Here is a 19,029-nt window from a genome sequence, read left to right as displayed (position 1 = left end):
CCTGCGAATAATCTGTTGCAAACAGCATTGATGATGCTTCTTTGGCCTTAAGGTGGTATCCATACATAGACCAGGTTTCGGTGCTATATTGAAGAGTCTGAAGGATGACTGCCTTAGGCAGAAAGATCTTAGTGTCAGCATGGATGTTATGATCATTGCAGACACCCCTCATTAGGTGTTTACTTATATGTTAACATTATGTACATTCCAGTTTTTTAAACATCGACTGCTGTTTACCAGCCTTAACTACTGATGTTTATAATCTCTCTAATCTTTTCCTTATTCCTACTCTCATGAAAACTGTTTTCTAGCAACAGTTTTAACTTTCTCCTAAGACGATTATCTTTAGCTCTGTCTCAAACAGTGTTAATGGTACTTCTCGGGACTTTATTGTGCCTGATATGTGCTGTGTTCACATTGAAGAGACCACAAATTTATTGGAGGCCTAACTGTTGAAACATCTCCCTTTTGGATGACTCCAAGTTATTAAACTCTAATTTTGTGGTCAATCTCCAGATATAGAACTCAAAAAATGGACTGAGGAGAGCTTGGAGGGGGCATGTAAAAGCCTTGGCGGGAAGGATTAGGGAAAACCCAAAGGCATTCTATGCTTATGTGAGGAATAAGAGTATGATCATAGAGAGGGTAGGGCTGGTCAGGAATAATGCAGGGAACTTGTGCCTGGAGTCTGAGGAAGTAGGGGAGGCTCTACATGAGATTTTTGCTTCAGTATTCATTTAAAAAGAGGGACCTTGTTGATGGTGAGAACACTATGGACCAGGTTAATAGGCTTGAACAGATTGATATTAAGAAAGTGGATGTGCTGGAAATTCTGGGAAGCATAAAGATAGATAAGTCCTTGGGGCCGGACCAGATATATCCAAGGTTACTATGGGAAGTGAGGAATGAGAATACTGTGCCTCTGGTGATGATCATTGTATCCTCACCACGGGAGTAGTACCAGATGATTAGAGGGAGGCGAATGTTGTTGCTCTGTTCAAGAAAGGGAATAGGACAATCCCTGGAAATTACAAATCAGTGTTGTGTCTGTGGTAAGTATGGTACTGGAAAGGATTCGATGACAGGATTTTTGATTATTTGAAAAAACATAGTTTGATTTAAGATCGTGAGCACGGCTTTGTGAGGGGCAGGTCATGCCTCACAAGCGTTATTGAGTTCTTGGAGGATATGACGAGGCAAGTTTAAAGGTTGAGCAGTGGATGTGGTGTATATGGATTTCAGCAAAGCATTTGATAAGGCTTCCCTCAGTTGGCTCATTCAGAAAGTTAGGAGATATGGGATACAGGAAAATTTGGCTGTCTGGATACAGAATTGGCTGGAGCAACGCTCCAAAAGTTAGTACTTCTAAATAAGCCTGTTGGACTATAATCTGGTGTTGTGTGATTTTTAACTTTGTATACCCCAGTCCAACACCTGCACCTCCAAGTCATGGCTAGCCTAAAGAAGACAATGAATGGTAGTGGACAGAAAGTATTCCGCCTGGAGGCCAGTGACCAGTGGTGTCCTGCAGGGATCTGTTCTTAGGTCTCTGCTCAATAGTTTCTTTAAATGACTTGGATGTTGAAGTGGAAGGATGGGTTTGTAAGTTTGCTGATGACACAAAGATTGGTGGTGTTGTAGATAGTGTTGTGGGCTGTTGCAGGCTACAAGAAGACATTGACAAGATGCAGAGCTGGGCTGAGAAGTGGCAGATGGAGTTCAACTAGATAAATGCAAAATGATTCATTTTGGAAGGTCATATTTGAATGCTGAATACAGGATAAAAGACAGAATTCTGGGAGTGTGGAGGAACAGCGGGATCTTTGGGTCCATATACACAGATCCCTCAAAGTTGTCACCCAAGTTGATAGGGTTGTTAACAAGGCATATGGTGCTTTTGCTTTCATTAACGGGGATTGAATTTAAGAGCTGTGAGGTTTTGCTGCAGTTCTATAAAACCCCGGTTAGACCACACTTGGCATATTGTGTCTTGTTCTGGTTGCCTCATTATAGGAAGGATCTAGATGCTTTAGAGAGGGTACAGAAGAGATTTACCAGGATGCTGCCTGGATTGGAGGGCTTGTCTTATGAAGAGAGGTTGAGTGAGCTTGGACTTTTCACACTGGAGAGAAGAGGTGACTTGATAGAAGTGTACAAGGTAATGAGAGACATAGTTAGAGTACGTAGCCAGAGATTTTTCCCCAGGGCAGAAATGGCTGTCACAAAGGGTCATAATTTTAAGGTGATTGGAGGAAGGTATAGGAGAGTTGTCAGAGGTAGGTTCTTTACGCAGAGAGGGGTGGGTGTGTGGAATGCGCCGCCATCAGTGGTGGTAGAGTCAGAGACATTAGGGACATTAGCTGCTGGACAAGCACATGGACGGCAGTAAATTGAGGGTGTGTAGGTTAGGTTGATCTTAGGTCAAGATAAATGCTCAGCACAGTGTTATGGCCGAAGGGCCTGTATTGTGCTGTAATGTTCTATAGCTTCTATATCAAATGTATTGTTTTCCCATGTATGTTTAATACTATCCTGCCTGTATTCTGTAACTTTACCTATGAGGCATGATGCAAGTCTGTCTTCAAAATTTTCCAAAGAACCAAGAAGACATAGTTTATTAGATTGTCTATGGCCTAAAGTTTGACCATCAGAATTTTTATTATGAAGAGGAAGAAACAGTTTTGCATGATTAACAAAGGCACTATTAGACAAAAGAATAAGCAGTTTTGTTAACTGCAGAGTGAAGCTATCAGTTCTGTAAACTGAGCTACTTGAACTTGAGAATATGTTCAGGTAATACTACTGCAAATATTGTGTGAAGTACTCCCTTGACATAGATCACAAGCCATCAGTATTAACATGAGAAGCTTTTTCAGTCAGAGCTCGAAGAAGTGGAAGCTGCTCAAAATCCCTTCAATGGTAACCACATATAAGGATAGCCTTCATTATACTACAATTATTGTAAGCTGAGTGATAATATAATGAGATCACATCCAAACTTCTATGAAGTCATTCTGATGTTCATTTACTGTGTCTGTGATATGAAATAATTAATTTATTTCATTAATGAATTTGAAGAGCTGTGCAATGAATGAATGATTTTTCTGACCTGTGACATAGGCAAAGTAGTACATTGCCCAAAGATGGCAAACAAACGTAATTTCAAATCACATAAAATGTCTCTTATCCAGGTAAGACATGAATCGTAATACTATTAGATACCTGTGGTGTGCATAATCCTGTCCCAATGTTGCTATTATACTCTGCCCTGTGGAAGCTGCTTCTAAATCAAATAACTGTTCTCAATCTGACACCACTAAACTGGTTGCCTGCATAAGTGCTACTTTAAGCTTACTGCATTAATGTTCTTTGCTGTCCAAGAAAATAGTACCTGGTCTGTCTTTTGTTTAAGAAGTCCATAGAGAATTTTAGCCATCTCTGCCAAACCCTGAATAAATTACTGGGTAACCCAAAGACCCCATAAGGGATGAAAGTGCAGTTTTGGATGTTGGCAAAGACAACTGCTGAACATTTCTATTATATGACTGTCTTTCTGGATTCAAACCACATGACAGTAGTGCTACACACAGGAAAATGACTTCTTCTGTAAAAGCTGAGCCGCCTTGGGTTAACTTTCAAACCTGCCTTCAATAACAAAGACTCCAACTTCTGTGATAATTGAAGATATGAACTGTTTCAGGAGTTAAGTTTAAATTGTCCATGTTTTGCAACAAACGTTTTGGCTGCAGAATTACTCTTGGAATTTCTGCCCTTTTCTTAAAAACATTAGGAGCAATGTGAAACCCCATACGAATTTTGTAAAGCTGAATTTGAATACAAATATGTACTGATTTATTTTTTGCTATTGGTACACACGAAAATCCATTTATGATATGCAAAGTGGATAACGGGAACTTAGAATGGAGAGGTCAAACAGCCTCTTGAGCCTGCTTTGCCTTTCAGTTATGGCTATGGCTGATTGAACACTTCAGTGCCTTGTACTCACTCCTATCCTCTCAAACTTGTGTGTCACAGGTAATCAAAAATCTACCAATCTCTACATTTAAACATGAAGACTAAGCATCCACAGCCCCCTCGACCACAGGTTAACAATACTGTAAGTGAATTGATTTCCCCTCATCTCAAATCTAAGTGGCATCCATCTTTATTTTTAAATTATGCTTCCCCTAATTCTAGATCCCCAGCTAGGGGAAAGATCTTATTTGCATATATGCTATCCTTTGCACCTATTCTTTTGGAGTATCTTCCAAGTTTCAATGGGATCACCTCTCATTCTTCAAAACTCTGGAGATTACAGGCTCCGTTTGCCAAGTCTGTCTTGATGGGACATTCCTACATCCTGGGACCACGTCTGGTGAATTGTTGCACTCCCTGTATGGATGTAATATGTTGTGTGTGATAAGAAGTCCAAAGCTGCATATGGTATTCTAGGTGTGGTCTATACTTTGAAGCAAGACTTCACTCCTCCGGTACTCAAGGCTTCTTGCAATAAAGGTTAATATTCCATTAGTCTTCCTAATAGCTTGCTGAACCTGCATGTTAGTGTTCAGTGACTTATCAATTAGGACTTCTCACTTCTTTTATACATCTATACTCTAACATATCCTGCATGTCTATTTCTCCTATCAAAGGGGATGATATTTCATTTTTCCACATTATATTCCACATTATATACTGCCTGTGCTTACCCATTCACTGATTCTGTCCAAATCTTGCTTTACATTGTCAGGCTCTTTTTCCTGAGATTCTTACACACTTGATGCAACTGCAACACACCAACCTCTGTGAACAAAATTTTATTTAGCACACTGAACACTCTTCGTTGTGCTTGCGAGGCATGTCCAGGAAGCTCTCTGAACAAAAGAAGCAGCCCTTCCTTTATATAAAATCTTTACATCACAGTCAGTAGTGCTCACAAGACAACCCCCAGTCACTCCCTCGCAGTCGCATGCCACTCAAGACACAATGCAGTGACCACCTCATTTCCAAAAACAATGTAATACAAATCGTCCCTTACTGGCCAGATCTGGTGTGAATTCCATTTTTTCTTAACAACAAGCGAGTAGTCAAATTCCAATTATAATGTTCTTCTTGATTTCTGAATAGGGGATGAAAATGTAAATAGGCTTTTGAATGGCAAGGAAATGGTCATGTAAATGGCTCTGAATAATCGGAAATTATATTATAATTTCTTGCAATCTATCTAAGTCAGAGATATCCCACCCTAGCCTCAGGATGTCCAATTTCCTGCAGGTCAGCAGAGCTAGTTGACTCTTTTTAATATCACATTCCCTCCTTTCATCATTCCATGATAACCACCTAAATGGCACTATCAGCTTTCATAAGACTGACAGCCAGTATTTAAGCAAATTATTGACACACAGCATACAATAATTATAACAACAAAAATTATTAGTCCATGCAGTAGGATCTGCAGGATCCTCCCACGTGGGAAAAACAAAGTTCACCGGCAAAGTTCTTAAATCCAGATCATAGATTGTTTTGGAAAATTGATAAGAGTTCAGGGCTCAGTGTCTTAACAGTGTAATGGGCAAGTTCAGAAATTAGTATATCACAAGTTATTATCTTTTAGTTATGTGCAGTATTAACATGGACTAAATAGAGATCTATAGAATCCTGAGCTTGAAGGTAGTTTTTTGACTGTGGCTTCTCAACTACTCTATCTTGAAAGCAAAGCTGTCAGTTTTGGCCCCAAAGTCACATGCCAAAAGATGTTAAGTCTATCGAACATAATTCAACAGCAGTGCAAATTTGAGGAAACATTTCTGAACATTTGACTTACCTATCCCGGTCAAATGTTCAGAATGTGAGGTGGAGATGGTCGCAACCAGTATCAACAAGTATAATTTATCTCTCTGTTTCTCCTGTCACCCCTTCTCAACCATTCATCCCTAGAATAAGGTGAGTGAACCTTCTCCAAATTGCTTCTAAAACAATTATAAAGGAAATTAAAACTCTGCGTGACTAGTGTGGATGTGTGTCTTTGATATTCACTTGTGGGTCATGGGTGTTGCTGGCTGGCAGGCCAACCTTTTACTGCCTGGCCTAGTTGCCCTTGAGAAGATGTTGATGAACTGCCTTCTTGAACCACATCCTGTAGGTTGACCCACCTTGAGCTTAAGAATGGAATTTCAGGATTTTGAACCAGCAGCAGTGAAGGAATGGTGATATATTTCCAAGTTACGATGCTGAGTGACTTGAAAGGCAACTTTTTATGTGGTGATGTTCCCATATATCTGCCGAACTTGTTCTTCTAAGTAGCCATGGGGTTGGAAGGTGCTGTCTGAGGATCTTTGAATTTCTGCAGGGTATCTTGCAGATATAACATACTGCTGCTATTCAGTGTGGGTAGTGGAGAGAGTGGACATTTCTGGATATGCAAGCTACTGCTTTGTCCTGGATGGTGTTAAGCTGCAGCCATCCAGGCATCTGGGAAGTATTTCTTCACACTCCTCCTGAGTTCTGCTTTGTAAATGGTGGACAGACTTTGGGGAGTCAGGAGGTGAGTTAGTGACTGCAGTTTTCCGAGCCTCTGACCCGCTCTTGTAGTCACTGTGTTTACATGGCAAGTCCAGTTGAGTTTCTGGTCAGTAATAACCAATAACTTAGGACATTTTACTATGTATATATAACTTTTAAATTCCTTTCAGCAATAGATAACAATATTCCATTTACCTTCATAATTACTAGTTGAACTTGCATAGGAGGTTGGTTAGCTCGGTTGGCTGGACAGCTAGTTTGTGATGCACAGTGATGCCAACAGCATGGATACAATTCCTGCACTGGCGGAGGTTACCATGAAGATCCCTCCTTCCTAACTTCTCCCCTCACCTAGGACATTGTTAAACCATCATCACTCATCTCTTTCTAATGAAGGGAGCCTTTTTAGTCTGGAAGGACCGAATGACGTTCAAATACATGTACAATTAGTGGTAGGGTCTTTTGTATGACAGAGGCATCTAGAGGATCAGGTACATAATTCTTTGAAGTTTATGTCACATAGACCGTGTGGTTAAAAAGGTGTTTGACATACTTGCCTTCATTCCACAAACCTTTATGTATAGGTGTTGGGAAGTCATGTTGAGGTTGTACAGGGTATTGGTGAGGCCTCTTCTGGAATACTGTGTTATAGGAATACCCAGTTATAGGAAGGAAATTATTAAGCTAGGCAGGGTTCAGAAGAGATTTACCAGGATGTTGCTAAGGTATGGAAGGTTTGAGTTAGGCTGGAAAGCTGGGAAATTTTTCACTGGAGAATAGGAGGTTGAGAAGTGACCTGATAGAAGTTTTCATAATAATAAGGGGTATAGATTGTGTTAATGGTAACTGTCTTTTCCCAAGAATGGGGGATTTCAAGACTAGGGGGCACATTTTTAAGGTAAGAGGAGCGAGATTTTAACAAAACATGAGGGGCAAATGTTTTTACATAGAGGGTGGTACACATGAGGAATGAACTTCCTGAGGAAATGATGAATGTTGGTACAATTGCAATTTATAAAAGACATTTGGATAAGAACATGAACAGAAAAGGTTTGGAGCAATCTATGCCAGGAGCAGGCAGGTGGAACTACTTTATTTGGGGTTATGCTTGGCTTGGACTAAAGGGTCTGTTTCCATGTTGTATGAGTCTATTTGCCAGAGTTCTACTGTCTGTCTTCATTTAAATTTTATTCCACCTTCCTTTTATTCCTGCCAAGTGGACAAATTCACATCACCCATATTATACTTGGTCTGCCTATTTTTTACGAACTCATTTTAACCTGTTTCTATGCATTTTGAGACTCCTTTTGGAAACTTGTATTCCTACCTATTTTAGTGTCAACCTTTGTTGAAAACTAGTTCCTTACAAAGGTTTTTAATTTTCCTCTTGACAATAACATTGAACTTTAATACTCTATTCTAAAATTGATCAATACTGTTTTTATTTCATTTCTTACAGCAAATTCAACCCTATATCTGAATTTCTTTAAATTTCCAATTGGGGTATTGTTGATAAGCCCAACCCAGGAAAGATTATCCGTCGTCTGACTGTGCTCTTACCTTACCATGCAAATACCTAGACCAAGGTTATGAACCAGTTCAACAAACCTAATGACCGTTACCAAACATTTACTACTCTTGACCAATGAAAAATGTTAGGCGAAAGTGAGGACTGCAGATGCTGGAGATCAGACTCTAGATTAGAGTGGTGCTGGAAAAGCGCAGTAGGTCAGGCAGCAACCGAGGAGCAGGAAAATCGACGATTCAGGCAGGAGCCCTTCATCAGGAATGAGGGATTTTCCTGCTCCTCAGATGCAACCTAATCTGCTGTGCTTTTCCAACATCGCTTTAATCTTGACAATGAAAAATGTTGTCAGGTTTCCAAAGCAGTCTTATGCTTGGATCACTTCTCTTGAGCCAATTATTGTTGTTACCCTTTTAATTGCAAACTGTAGTTTATATCAAAAAGGTATGATGGAACAACTGGTACTCTGACTCCTTCCTGATTGTAATTTCAGTTTTTTTTGTCTAAAAGCCACATTCCAAATCTGACACTTAGAGATGAGTAATTTAAGGCTTTTCATGACTATACTTACGTTCAGCACAATGTGCCATTGAGGCATAGTTTACCAAATAGAAATACATATGTCTATTTCATGTTAGTGTTCAGTTTTTTCCAACTATTACAGTGTTACCTATGTAAACTTGTTGCTGTCCTAATAATGCTACTGACTTCCCACAAATCATTCAACGTAGTCTGAATATTTTGTATTTTTGTATATTTAAAACCTTTTTATTTCTAACACAAATGTTTAAATAATATTTTAAAATGATTTAATTGAAATAATAAATTTTAATAACGTTTTAATTCAGATTTGTTTAAACATGGAAACCTTGATCTTTTCAAGACGAATGGAATTGAATTCGATACTTTTGCTCCAACCTAAAACTATTTTAGAGTTTGTCAACACCAAATACTTAGAACCATAGAGCTGTACAGCATGGAAACAGACCATACAGTCCAACTCGTCCATGGCAACCAGATATCCTAAATTAATCTGGTCCCATTTGCCAGCGTTTGGCCCATATCCCTTTCTATTCATATACCCATCCAGGTGACTTTTAAATGTTGTAATCGTACCAGTCTCCACCACTTCCTCTGGCAGCTCATTCCATATTCACACCAACCTCTGTGTGAAAAAAGTTGTCCCTTAGGTCCCTTTTATATCTTTTCCCACTCTTATCTTAAATCTATGCCCTCTAGTTCTGGACTTCCCCACCCAGGGGAAAAAGCAATGTCCATTCACCCTATCAACACCCATAAACTTTATAAACCTCAATAAGGTCATCCCTCAGCTTCTGTTGCTCTAAGGAAAATAGCCCCAGCCTATTCAGCTTCTCCCTGTAGTTCAAACCCTGGCAGCATCCTTAAATATTTCTGAACTCTTTCAAGTTTGACAACATGCTTCCTATAGCAGCGAGACCAGAATTGAATGCAGTATTCTAAAAGTGGCTTAACCAATGTCATCTACAACTACAACATGACCTTCCAACTCCTATACTTAATGCTGTGACCAGTAAAGGCAAGCATACCAAATGCTGCCTTTATTATCCTATCTACCTGTGACTCCACTTTCAAGGAACTATGAACCAGCACTTCAAGGTCTTTGTTCAGCAACACTCTCCCAGACCTTGCCATAAGTGTATAAATTCTATCCTGATTTGTCTTTCCAAAATGCAGCACCTCGCATTTATCTAATCTAGATTCCATCTGCCAGTCCTTTGCCTTTCTGATACTGTTGTGCTCTGAGATAATCTTCTATGTTGTCCACTGTACCAGCAATTTTGGTGTCATCTGCAATATCACTAAGCATTTCTCATCCAAATCATTTATATTAATGACGAAAACCAGTGGACTCAGCACCGATCCTTGTGAAACACTGCTGATCACAGGCCTCCAGTCTGAAAAGCCACCCTTCACCACCACCCTCTGTCTCCTACCTTCTTGTGCTGTGCAAGTGTTATGATTCCTGATGAAGGGCTCCGGCCCGAAATGTCGATTTTCCTGCTCCTCGGATGCTGTCTGACCTGCTGTGCTTTTCCAGCAACACACACTCAACGCTGATCTCCAGCATCTGCTGTCCTCACTGTCTCCTAAATGTTATTTTCTACTTGCCATATATCAGCCTGTGCCGAAATGTCTCTGTGGGGTCAGATAGTTTTATTGTCTGAGGAATTACAAGTAGTTTTGAACACTTAACCATAGTGAATATTCCCATTTGTGATCGTTTAATTGTGATTTCTGCAGAGACTATTAATGTCTTAAGCAATTCAAACACTCAGTGATGAGCTGGCAAAACTAAACGCCACACAATTCCCGATTTTAATTGAAAATAAACTTTATATTAGGAAAACTGATAATAATTCAATAATTTTGGCTGTAGTTATTTGCACTTTATATCAAAAGCATGATGAAACCTAATTATAACTGTTTGCTTTATAATCCTCAACCCATTCTCACCCTCCCTCTAGCACCACCACCACCAGGACCAATTCTAAATCTTTCTGCAACTGCCTTGTAAGGTCTTGCACAGTGACATCAAATGAAAATGTAAAACACGCTGATACCTCTATTCTCCTTCTCAGTTGCTTTATAGCTCCTTTTTTTTTTGTTTCATTCTTTGAGATCTGGATGCCTCTGGCAAAGCCAGCATTTGTTACTCATCCCTAATTGCCCTTAAACTGAGTGGCTTGCTAGACAATGTCACAGGGTAGTTAAGAATTAAGCAATAATTGATCTGAGATGTGGAGACCAGACCAGTTAGGAGTGGCACATGTTCCTTTCCCAAAGAACATTAGTGAACCTGATAGGTTTTTATAACAATCATTGATCGTTGTCATGATCCCTATTGTTGAGACTGGTTTTACATTCTGGATTTATTAAATTTTAATTTCACCAGTTGCCATATAGTGATTTACATCATGTTAGACCATAAGACATAGGATTGGAAGTAAGGCCATTCGGCCCATCGAGTCCACACCACCATTCAATCATGGCTGATGGGCATTTCAACTCCACTTACCCGCATTCTCCCCGTAGCCCTTAATTCTTCGAGACAACAAGAATCTATCAATCTCTGCCTTGAAGACATTTAGCGTCCCAGCCTCCACCGCACTCTGCGGCAATGAATTCCATAGGCCCACCACTCTCTGGCTGAAGAAATGTCTCCGCATTTCTGTTCTGAATTTACCCCTTCTAATTCTAAGGCTGTGTCCACGGGTCCTAGTCTCCTCACCTCACGGAAACAATTTCCTAGCGTCCACCCTTTCCAAGCCATGTATTATCTTGTACGTCTCTATTAAGTCTCCCCTTAATCTTCTAAACTCCAATGAATACAATCCCAGGATCCTCAGCCGTTCCTCATATGTTAGACCAACCATTCCAGGGGTCATCCGTGTGAATCCCCGCTGGACACACCTCAGTGCCAGTATGTCCTTCCTGAGGTGTGGGAACCAAAACTGGACACAGTACTCCAAATGGGGCCTAACCAGAGCTTTATAAAGTCTCAGTAGCGCAACGGTGCTTTTATATTCCAACCCTCTTGAGATAAGTGACAACATTGCATTCGCTTTCTTAATCACTGACTCAACCTGCATGTTGACCTTTAGAGATGTTCCCAGGGAATTAGCCTGACCCTCTGGATGTTTATACCTGTGATATTACTACTATGCTACTGTCTCAGTCTTTTTTTTTCCCCTGCTATTTCATTCAGTTGAACTGTTTGTTTTCACTATCACAGTTACTGTTGACTTTTTTCCCTTCTGGCTCCAAGCTAGGCAAAGTTTCTCGCATCTTTCCTTTTACACTCAGTCTCCTAACTGAGCATGAGCTCAGGTGGTACTATTTTAAAGGGGTGCAGGATCAAAGGAATCTGGGTGTATAATAGCACAGATCATTGAAGGTGGCGGAAGAGTAGTTCATGAAGTACACTTAGCTTTACTAATAGGTAGGTAGAATACAAGGGCAAAGAGATGATGTTGAACATTTATAAGACACTTACTTACTAGGTCTCACCCTGGAGTATTGTGTACAGTTGTGGGTGCCCGATTATAGGAAAAATGTGAATACCTTGAAGAGAGTGCATATTTGGGACTGTTCTTGATGACAAGAAGGCTGAGAGGAGATTTGATGGAGGTTTTAAAAGTAATGAGCAGACTGGATAGGATAGGTAGGGAGAACCTGTTCCAACATGCATGAGGCACAAGAATGAAAGAGCATTGATTTTAAAATGTGCAAGAGAAGCAAGAGCAATGTGATAAAAAGCTTGTTCACTCTGAGTAGCTAGGGCATGGAATGCACTGCCTGGAAGTGTGTGATAATGGCAGGTTCAGTGTGGCAGAGGCACTCAAAAGGGCATTACTTACATAAAAGAGTGTGCAAGGGTATAGGGATAAAGCAAGAGATTAGCATGAGGCATTGATGCTTATTTGAAGAACCACTGTAGGCTGAATGACCGCCTTCTGCACTTTAACAATTATGAACTCGAGTTTGCTCCTGCATTTGCATGGTGTCAATAAAGTTTGTATTTATTTTTATTAAGGTGCAGTTTTGAGTAATATTTCTCTCTTTTCCCCTGTTTTGACTCTGTGAACAGCAAGCTGCATGAGGGCACAGATTAACTGCTTCTGTCTGTTTCTAAAGACCTTCTTGTAAAGTCTGATAGACAACATGCCACAGTTCCAACCAGAGCTCCACCTTGAATTACTTATTCCTATGACTGCAGAAGCTAGTTGGAATATCAAATAGATACTTGAATAAGTTAACTTTAGCATCAAAGCCAATCATGTTATCTTGACACTTGCATTCTTTAAAAAAAATCACACACCAGGTTATAGTATAAACTGCTTGATCCCGGTCCACTCTGGCATCTCCACATCATAACTTGTATAGCTATAATGGAATTAAGAACCCTTTCTATAGACTTGCTGATTCCATCAAGAAATACCTTTGTAAGCAAAGAAGGTTTTAGCATTTTTGTTGGCTTGGCCAGTATTATTGCCAGTTCCTTATTACCCTTCAAGAAGATGAGCTGTCTGCTTGAATCTCTGCAATCCACGTGCCGTGGATGGGTCCACATTGACATTAAAAAAGGGAGTTCCAGGCTTTTAACCTAAGGGCACTGAAGGAATCATGTTATATTTCCAAATCAGGATGGTGAGTGTCTTAGATGAGACCTTACAGGTGTGTTGTTTCCATGTATCAGCTGCTCTTGTCCTTCTAGATGGAAATGATGGTGGGTTTTAAACATGGTCTAAGGATCTTTAATAAATTTTGGCAGTGCATCTTGTAGACAGTAAAGGTATAGTCCATAGTGCTACTGTCATTAGAGAGATAGAGATGATTAGTCGTGACTTCATCTGAGGGACACCGTACCACGGGCAAGGGGAGTGTTTAAGACCTTCATGTTCTCCATTGCAAAGCTGCCCAGCCAACTGAGCTAAACCAGCACCCATCTTTTAGGTAATGCACAGTGCTGTAACTGAGCATTGTCAGTGGAGGGAGTGAATGTTGTCAATCAATTTAGTTGGATGGCATCAAATTTCTAGAGTGTTATTAAAGATATGCTTGTCCAATTGGGAAATATTTCATCACACTGTTGACTTATGATTTAGAGATGGTGGTCAGGTCATTTGGGTAGTCAGGAGGTGAGTTATTAGTACATAAATCTGAGTCTCTGACTTGCTCTTTAATTTATATGATAAGTCCAGTTGAGTTTCTGGTCAAGGACCCCCCCCAAGATATTGATAATGGGTGATTCAGAGATAATAATGCATTGAATTTCAAGTGGCTGTGGTTAGATTGTCTCTGTCTCTTATTGGAGACAGTAATTAACTGGAATGAGACACTGGAGCAGCATTAGGCCATGCTTCACATCAGGTCTGCTCAACTATTCAATTTTGGCTAATGCTTTTCTCAACACCATTCTTTTGTCTTTGCCCATTAACTCTTGTTTCCCCTTACCAATCAAGAAACTATCTACCTCTGTCTACAAATTCAATGACTTGGCCTCCACAGCCCTCTGTGGCAATGAGTTCCATAGATAAAGTCGCACATAGGAGGTTAGTGAGCAAAATTAGGGCACATGGTATTAGGGGCAAAATACTGACATGGATTGGAAATTGGTTGGCTGACAGGAAACAAAGAGTAGTGATAAACGGCTCCCTTTTGGAATGGCAGGCAGTGACCAGTGGTGTACCGCAGGGATCAGTGCTGGGACCGCAGCTTTTTATAATGTATGTTAACGATATAGATGAAGATATTAAAAGTAATATTAGCAAATTTGCTGATGACACAAAACTGGGTGGCAGGGTGAAATGTGAGGAGGATGTTAGGAGAATACAGGGTGACCTGGACAGGCTAGGTGAGTGGATGGATGCATGGCAGATACAATTTGATGTGGATAAATGTGTGGTTATCCACTTTGGTGGCAAGAACAGGAAGGCAGATTACTACCTAAATGGAATCAATTTAGGTAAAGGGGCAGTACAACGAGATCTAGGTGTTGTTGTACATCAGTCAATGAAAGCAAGCATGCAGGTACAGCAAGCAGTGAAGAAAGCTAATAGCATGCTGGCCTTCATAACAAGAGGAATTGAGTATAGAAGCAAAGAGGTCCTTCTGCAGCTGTACAGGGCCCTGGTGAGACCGCACCTGGAATATTGTGCGCACTTTTGGTCTCCAAGTTTGAGGAAAGACATTCTGACTATTGAGAGAGTGTAGCGTAGGTTCACGAGGTTAATTCCTGGAATGGCGGGACTACCTTATGCTGAAAGACTGGAGCGACTGGGCTTGTATACGCTTGAGTTTAGAAGATTAAGAGGGGATCTGATTGAGACTTATAAGATTATTAAAGGATTGGACACTCTGGAGGCAGGAAGCATGTTTCCGTTGATGGGTGAGTCCCGAACCAGAGGACACAGTTTAAAAATAAGGGGTAGGCCACTTAGAACAGAGTTGAGGAGAAACTTCTTCACCTAGAGAATGCTCTGGGTGTATGGAATGCTCTGCCCCAGAAGGCTATGGAGACCAAGTCTCTGGATACTTTCAAGAAAGAGTTGGATAGAGCTCTTAAGGATAGTGGAATCAAGGGTTATGGGGATAAGGCAGAAACAGGATACTGATTGAGGATGATCAGCCATGATCATAATGAATGGTGGTGCTGGCTCGAAGGGCAGAATGGCCTACTCCTGAACCTATTGTCTATTAACGCAGAGTGGGACTGAAATGGTTAGAGTGCACAAGTTTAGAAAAACGGCAGCAAATGGGGTCAAAGAGGATTTTTTTAAAAAATGGTAAAAAGACAACATTAATGGCTCTTCACTGAAATGCATGCATTATTCAAAACAAAATAAATGAATTAATGGGGGTAAATGAGGTTAAGGTTGTTACCGTATAACCATTTAAAGCGACACAATTACTTGGAGATCAAAGCTTGGAATTAAATGTTTGGGGATGTGTTACGTTTTGGGGATATGTTACTTCCTGCCCTCTGATAGGCAGGAAAAAAAGGCTTGTGGAACAACTTCATTAGTACAAGATGGCTAGCAACAAGTAATCTAGGATTGGAAGATGTAGAATCCTTTTGATTTATTTGTTCACAGAATGTGGGTATTACAGACTAGGCCAGTATTTATTACCTAACCCTAATTGTCCAGAGGGCAGTAAGTCTCAACTACACATTGCCATGTGTCTGGAGTCACATGTAGACCAGGTGAGGGTGTCAGTTTTCTTCCCTAAATGGTGTTAGTTAATCAGATATGTTTTCTGATAATTGGTTTCAAGGTCATCATTAAACTCTTTAATTATAAATTTTTATTGATTTCAAATTCTACCATCTACCTTGGTAGGATTGCTACCTGGGTCCCCAGACTATTACCAGGGTCTCTGCATTAGTAATCTACTGTTGTACCATTAGACCATTGCTTCCTCTAAATATTAGAGGTAAGAAGTAACATAGGAAAGAAGACACTGGTAGATGTAGTTCATTGGCCCTTTAACTGCTGCAATGCTGTAGGACAAAGAAAATGAGAAGATATCAAGGGCATGTGAAAAGGTAGCAAGTTAATTCTAGGTGACTTTAATCTTCATATAGATTGGGAAAATCAAATTGGTGGAGGTAGCCATGGGGAAGACTTCATAGAGTATATTCAGGGACATTTCTTGGAACCATATGCTTGAATTCTGGCTATTTTGGATCTGGTAATGTCTAATGAAACACATTCAGTAAATTATCTCAATAAAAGATCCCTACAGTAACCTTAACATTTTGCAATTTAGCATTTGGTTTGATAGTAAGAAACTTGGGTCGGAAATAACAGTTTTGATTTTTTAGTACGAATATAGCAAAGGAATATAGTAAAGTTGGCTGGAGGAGACTGGGAAGGGCTTGACTGAAAAGAGAATTGATGAACCAGGGCAAACTTGAAGTTCATAAATTGCAGCAAGGACATACTTAGTGAAGAAGAAGAAATCTGGGAAAGGAATAAACTCATGATTATTAAACAAGGTAGATGAGGATGGCATCAACTTGAAAGAAAAGTGCATATGATGTGGCAAGGAGCAGTAAGCCAGAGGATTGGAATAGCTTTTTAAAAACCAACAAAAGACAACCACAAAGATAGAGGGACAAAATATACTTTGAGGGTAAATTATCAAGTAATATCTAAACAGACAGCAAGAGCTTCATTGAATATATGAAAAGGAAGAGGGAGCTCAAAGTGAGCATAGGCCTTTCAGAGTTTGAAGCTAGGAAAATAATAATGATCAACCAGGAAACTGCAGAGTTGTTGAATAAATACTTTTGCATCTGTCTTCATAGCAGAAGACAATCCATAACATTCCAAAAACATTAAATAATCAAGCAGCAGAAGGAGTTGTGAGAAAATAAGTATAATGTAACGCTAAATACTGAGGAAACTAATGGGCTGAAGGCTGATCCATCTCCTGCCTTTGATAGGTTGCCTCCTAGGATATTAAATAAAGTAGCTGCAGAGATATTGGATGCACTGCTAGTAATCATCTAAGAATCCTTAATTTCAGGAAAACTCCCAGAGAATTGGTAAACTGCCATTGTCATATTCTCATTCAAAATGGCAAGGAGACAATAAAACCAGTAACTGTAAGCTAGTTAGCTGAACACCCGTCATTGGGAGTCTTTATGAAAGATCTAACAGCTCTGCATTCAGAAATACGTGGTATCAATAGAGTCAGTATGACATAATGAAGCTAAAATCATGCCTGACACATTCATTAGAATTCTTTGTGGGGGTAATCAGCAGTATAGCTAAAGAGGAACCAGTAACCATGATGTATTTGGTTTTGCAAAAGGAGTTGATAAGACATCATTTTTTTAATCAAATAAGAACGTATGATTTTGGGGGTTACATATTAACATGCATAGAGGATTGACTAACTAATAGAGGATAGAGAGTTGGACTAAGGTGCTTGTTTTCAGGATGGCAACTTATGATTAGTGAAATAACACAGGGCTCAGTTCTTGGGCCAAAATTATTTAGAATGTATATGAATGACTTTATGACGTAAGCCAATAAACTATAGCTAGCCTTGTAGATGAGTCACAATGTCTTAAGAAAAGTAGTGAGAATGAGACAAAGCTTTGAGTGCAGTATATACAGGTTAAGGTGGTTCAGGGAATATAATGTGGGAAAATATGAAGTTATTTAAATAGAGAAAGACTTCAGAAAGCAACTTCACCCAAGGATTTGGTGGTCCTTGTACATAAATCGCAAGAAGTTGGTATCCAAATTCAGCAGGCAGTACAGAAGGCAAGTTGAATATTGACTCCTAAATTTGCTCCTGAATAGAATTTTGGCTTTTAGTTTAAAGGGAATGGAGTATAAAAATTGGGAAATCTTAGTAAAACTGTACGAGGTGTTACTTAGACCACATTTAGCATACTTTGAAAAGTTTTGGTCCCCTTATCAAGGGAGAGATACACTGGCAGTCCAGAGAGGTTTCACTAAGTTAATTCCATGCATGGAGGGGTTTTCTTATAAGGAAATGTTGAGTAAGTTAAGCCTGTATACATTGAGTTTAAAAGAATGAGAAGAGGCCTTATTGAAACATTTAAGATTCTTATGGGGCTTGACAGGGTACATGTTGAGAGGTTGTTGACTGTTGTGAGAAAATCTGGGATCAGAGGACATCCTCTCAGAATAAGGGGTCACCGAGTTAGGATAGATGAGAATTTTCCTCCCAGAGGGCAAAGTGCTGCAGAGGCTGAGCTGTTCAATATATTCAAAGCTCAGATGTCGATTTTTTTTTACATCAGTACAGTATGTGAAAAAGGTCAGGATTAGGAAAGTGGAGTTGAGGATTATCAGATCAATTGTCATCTCATTGAATGATGGATCAGATTTAATAGGCCAAAAGACCTACTTCTATGCTGGGTCTTAATGCCCTTATGAACATGTACTGAAATAAAATGCAATAAGCATTTACCTCTCATTTCATTAAATCAACAGTCATTTGTAGGCTATCAAATATTTGAAGTTTTTGATGTCTTAGATGCAGTTGCTGCTTCCAGTGATATGCAGAGACACCTAGCTGAAGTCTTGTTTTGTTTAACTGCAATGTCAATCTGAGCAAATTAAATAAAATGACACTTAGAAAAGCAAGATGTTCTGAAATGCGTCTCTGTATCAATATATATGAAATAGCCCAATTTGCATACCGGACTGAAATATAGATTGTCCCCAGCCTGCAGAAATAGCTAGTTATGATGCTTTGTAACCTGTTCTTAACCTTGCACATGCAATCTACAACATTATAGAGGTTAACATTCAAGTGCTAACTACCTTTGTTCTGGATATTATCTATATTAGTTGAATACCGTAATATGGTATTACATTTTTTGAGATGGAATTAAGCTAGGCTATTTTTGCATCACAGCAAATTGCTCAAATAGGTAGATTTTTTTTGACCTG

General features: G+C 39.6%; 1 protein-coding gene across 6 annotated transcripts in view; it reads left to right on the top strand.

Annotated features, from left to right (window-relative positions):
* The window catches only part of pou2f1b (POU class 2 homeobox 1b), a 199,436-nt gene that overhangs the window by 18,183 nt on the left and 162,224 nt on the right, over positions 1-19,029 (top strand). The window contains exon 1 of one of the 6 annotated variants that reach the window (XM_072585325.1): positions 4,096-4,117. The exons of the other annotated variants lie outside the window; for them this stretch is intronic. The gene's annotated coding sequence lies outside the window, so the exon portion shown is untranslated. Of the gene's footprint in view, positions 1-4,095; positions 4,118-19,029 lie in introns of those variants that run through there. 6 annotated transcript variants of the gene reach the window in all.

Source organism: Chiloscyllium punctatum, chromosome 15, assembly GCF_047496795.1.
Source record: "Chiloscyllium punctatum isolate Juve2018m chromosome 15, sChiPun1.3, whole genome shotgun sequence".
Lineage (NCBI taxonomy): Eukaryota > Metazoa > Chordata > Chondrichthyes > Orectolobiformes > Hemiscylliidae > Chiloscyllium > Chiloscyllium punctatum.
Note: the sequence above shows the minus strand (reverse complement) of the source record. Positions and strands in the feature narration are given on the sequence as shown.